Below are 4983 nucleotides of genomic sequence, written 5' to 3'. Positions count from 1 at the left end.
GCCGGCGCGCGGGGGCCGGGCCAGAGGGGGCCCCGCCCACGCCGCCCGGGCCCCGTGCGTGCCAGGCGAGGGGCTGCCCCGGGTCTGCGCTGCGCTGGCCGGCACGGGTGCGGGAGGCGGAGCTGCGGGGGCGGGCGGTGAGGACCAGCCCCGCCTGCTGGCGACCCCTCCTTGCTCACGCTATGGTCGTTTTACAGACGAGGCAACTGGGGCTCAGAGCCGTGTTTTCTGAGGTCTTGTTACCGTGTTATGAACGGACAGCCCGTTTCAACTTCTCCGAAAGCACTCAGGCTGGGCACTTAAAGCCCCAAATGCTCTGGGATTGTAGGAGGCCACATCTGGTGTTCTAGTGGGAGTTATCCTCACCGAGGGGAGCAGAGATGCGGGGAGGATCTTCAGGATAGAAAGAAGGTCGTCTGTAGTTCTGGTTAAAGAGCTTGTGATGCGGAAGAAGGGACAAGGCTTGAGCTCAGAGAGCCCAGGACACAAAAGATCTCCCAGGTCTTTCTAGGGAGTGTGAGCTTTACCCTGAGGACAGTGGAGAGCCACGGAAAGGTTTCGAGCAGGGTGAGAGGGGAGCCAGTGTGGGTTTTAGGAGAATCCTTCAGGCCGCCCGCGGTGGAGGTGATTACTGTGGTTCTTCCTAGTTACAGGTAGCTTGGGATCCCTCGGTGAGCAGGGCGGGGCTGGATCTCCGCCCTCTTGGCCTGGCGCTTTAGTGTACTAAACAGGCGTCTCTGGGTGGGCCCCCGAATGGGGACAGGAGTGGTGATGAGGGCTGGATGGAGTCTTTTGGTCTTGGGGTTTGAGGATGGCAAAAGGGAGGCATCCAGGAGAACACCAGGATTCTGATTTAGGAGACTAGGGTATGATGGCGCCACCTCTGAGATGGGGAACGCAGAGGAAGACAACATTTGGGGGAAAAGAGGATGAGTTTGGTCTGGCTGTGTTGAACGTGGGCCCTGAGTGGAGATATCCAGGAGGCCACTGGATGTTCAGGTCTGGGGCTTGAGAGGGAGTTTGGGTTGCAGCCGCAGATCGCCTGGGGGTTGGCTAATCCAGGGGGCAAGTGCAGTGAGAAGAGAAGGAGGCCCAGGCCTGGGACCCAGGAGCCCCAGCAGTTAAGTGGCACCAACAAAGGATGCTGGACAGGAGCAGGGATGCAGGGAGCTCCTGAGAAGCCACAGAAGAGATGGCGGGTGGCACTGTATTAATTAGCCATTGCTGCATAACGAATTATCCTGGAACCTAGCAGTTTAAAACAATTTCCATGTATTGTCTCAGTGTCTGTGGGTCCAGGACCTGGGCATGGTAGAGCTGGTTGCCTCTGCCTCAGTGTCTCCCACAGTGGTGCACTCAAGGTGCAGGTGAGGGCTGCAGGCTCACCTGAAGGGAGGATCTGCTTCCAGGCCCCTCATGTGGCAGGATGTAATTCCTCCTAGGCTGCTGGAGAGGACGGTTTCACACTGGCTCTTGGTTGGGGCCTCCTCTGTTCCTTGTCATGTGGGCCTCTCCATAGGGCAGCTCAAAACGTGGCTTTGCTCAGAGGAAGTGAATGAGAAGGTGAGAGAGGCCATACAAGCAGAAGTGATGTCTTGGAAGTGACATTCCATCCCTGTTGCCATATTCTGTTTGTTAGAAGCAAATTGCTAGGTCTAACCCACTGTCAAGGGGAGGAGATCATTGGGGGCCATCTCAGAGTCTGCCTACTGGGGGTAGATGGGGTCAGTAGGTGACAACCTGCCAAGTGGTCAAGTTTGGTAAGGACTAGGAGCCATTGGTGTCCCTGGCTATGCCAGCTTGGTGTCGGACACCATGTTGGAGTGTGTTGAGGAGTAGGCTGCTGGGAGGTGAGAAGGGTGAACATGGACAGCTCTGTGGCGAAGCTGGGCTGTGGGAGATGGGGCAGTAACAGAGTGGGATGTGGAGCTGAGGAAGGACTTTTCTTGAGATGAGAGATACTTGGGCATGTTTAAATGCTAATGGGAGGGAGAGTAGGAGAAATAGAAAGGTGGAAGACGGTGGGGTGCAGCCTCTCATGTGGCCCCCAGTGACCTCTGCCTTCTGGCATTCACACCTTGGCATAATCTCCTCCCCATTGTACAGAGTTGGTCTGTGTGACCAATAGCCTATGACAGAGTGATTAGATGTCACTTCAGAGATTAAGTGATCTGTTAGATCACTCACTGTGAGGGAAGCCAGCTGCCATGTCCTAAGGACACGCAGGCAGACCTGTGACGGGCCCATGGAGTGAGGAACCAAGGACCCCAGCCAACAGTCAAGTTAGACCCAGTCTGGGTGCATGTCATCTTGGGGTTTTATCTTTCTCACATCAGTAGGCATCCAACACTGAACGTCATCAAGGACATGTCTGCTTTGGAACTTCTGGTTCCACCGTCGGCAGCCTGTGGCTTTCATCCTCGAAGTCTCCATGTGGCTGCTCCCGCTCCAGGCCTTGCATCTGACCCACATAATGAGCCAGCTCATCTCTGAGCAAACTCAGCCTTTCCCCTCCTTTGTCAGCGGTCACAGGGACCTCCCAATCTGCCATTGGTGTGAATGAGGGAGAGGCACTAGTGTGACAGTGGTAGATGATATGGCTCTGCAACGGACCAGCAGCCATCGCACCATGCATGGCTGCTGGGCCCACCTGAATTTACCACTCAGTGGGCCTGATAGAACCCAGTTCATGAGGAACAGCTCCGGCCTCCTGGTCACGTGATGCTCCCTGGTCCTCTCTACCAGGGTCTGGTAGCTGGTGGAGTTGCTTTTGAATTTGGGTATAGTTCTCTGCAGTAGAAGGCCTGGCCCCTCTCTAGAACCCTAGGGGTCTACACTGTGGTTTCCCCCTAGGGCTTGCCATAAATTTTATACAGCATCTTTTCCCCCTACCATTAGAGGGCCTTTAATATCGTAGGGTCTGAGGGTCCTGTCGCCTCTGGGACCGCTCTTTCCCGCTTTGAGCCTCACTCAAAGCTGGAAGCCTTTTATGTCACCCAGAGATATAGCAGTCAGAGCCCCATTTCCAGGTGTAGAATATGCTGCCTCCAGAACCCAAAGGGTGGATTCCAGCATTTTGCTCCCTTTCCTGTGATGGGTTGTGTAAGATACAGTCATTCGTCCTTTACTTTAGAGAGGATGTCCTGGTATGCCCCAGACCACTGGACCTCCACAGGTTTCACTGATGTGGCAAGCTCCCAAATCTTCATAGTTTATCTTCCACTCTCTGGAGCACATATGTCTCATCAAGGTTTTCATTTACATGTTACTTCTTGTTCATCCAGCCAGATTAGCAGGATGTCATCAATATAATAAGTCAATGCACTGTTCTGCAGAACGTCCAGATGGCCAGGGCCCTTCAGACTATGTATATTGTGACACCGGGTGAGAAAGTGACCATAGCCTGGGGCAAGACCATGAATGTAAACGGCTGTCCCTCCCTGCAAAGGCTCCCAGCTCCTGATAGGGCTGGTCAGATCGCAGGCCACCCACAGGTGCCTGAGCCCTGTTGATCTGGGCTAGCAGTCACACCAGCACAGCGGCTGCAACTGGGCTCCTACTTGGTTGGGTTTGCAGCAATCCACTCCCATTTTCTGTGTTTTTTTAAGCGCAGACTGAGGAATTAAATAGGGATATGGTGGGGTCAACTTCCCCTAAGCTTTAGGTCTTTGAGGGCGCCACTAACCTGCCGTTTTCCCTGGTATGTGATGTTTTTTATTTACTATCTTGGCTGAGGCAGGTGGGTGGTGGGAAGTTTCAGGGGCTTCTGCTTCACCTTCACCTCTATGAACTCTCAGCACACAGACCGAGGAACCACTGTGGGCACTCTGCCGACTACTGACCGTGTCTGTCCTGGTGGCCTGCTCAGCCTTCCTGGCTGCCAGTTTGCCCTCGATGGTTAGGAGACGATTGTACCCCTTTGCTTCTCACAGTGGGGCAGTATCATCTTACCTGCATTATTTTTGGATCCCCAGTTCTGTCGCAGCATCTCCTGCTGTCAGCCATGGCCTAGAAAGGATGACCGCCCCCAGCCTGGTGTAGGGCGAAGCACAGAACTTGGGAGTCAGATGTGTGTTTATTCAACCACCATGCATTGAACTTGGCGGATGCCACACTCTGTCCTGTGTGCAGGGGATACTGTGGTGAAGAACTCACTGCCCTGCCCTGAAGGGAGGGCTGAAATAGGTACCCTCGGTCACTCCACAAACAAAACCCCACAAAAACCTACATGTGCGGCCCCAAACTGAGAGTATAAAATGTAGAAAAGCAAACATCTTCCCTGCAGGACGTCTGTACTGTCTCAAAAAACATGAAAATAAAGATGAAGGGTGATCACTCAGCCTGGTCACAGATATTTCCTTTCTCCTCCTTCTCAGCACGTGGTAGGAGGGACGTTTCCTGCCCCCTGAGGGTAGGAAGTGGCTTATGACTTGTTTTCACCAACTGAATGTGAGCAGGAGCGATGCGGGTAACTTCCAGCAGAAACTCTAGGGTGACCCCAACTCCCCACAGCCTATCCATGCAGGCACACGTCGGGGTAGACCCAGCCTTTTCCGGCTAATACAGAAATTGTGCATCCTGACCCCGGGCCAGGCTGGCACAGTCCCAGATAAACCAAGACCCACTGGTCACAAGTGGTTGCTTCCTAACCTTCGCCTTTCTAGAACCGGAGCTAGGCAAAGAACAGGGTCCAGTCTCATTCCGGCGCAACTGTATTCTCACAGGGTGTGTGTCTTGGGGTTACTTCTGTAAAGGGGTGTCTACAATTTATGCCAGGCACTGAGTCAGCTTCAGGACATTGCAGGGAATGTTACGAGCAAGGCTCTATCCTCATGACACTGACATTCTAGTGGGGCGAGGCTGATGACCAACTAGGAAGCAAGCAAATGAATATGATCATGTTAGAGAGTGACGGTGCTCTGAGGAAATAAAAGGGCATCATGTGACAGAGACTGAACAGCTACTTCAGCTAGGGTGTCAAGG

Source organism: Equus asinus, chromosome 21 (genome assembly GCF_041296235.1).
Source record: "Equus asinus isolate D_3611 breed Donkey chromosome 21, EquAss-T2T_v2, whole genome shotgun sequence".
Taxonomy (NCBI): domain Eukaryota; kingdom Metazoa; phylum Chordata; class Mammalia; order Perissodactyla; family Equidae; genus Equus; species Equus asinus.
Note: the sequence above shows the minus strand (reverse complement) of the source record.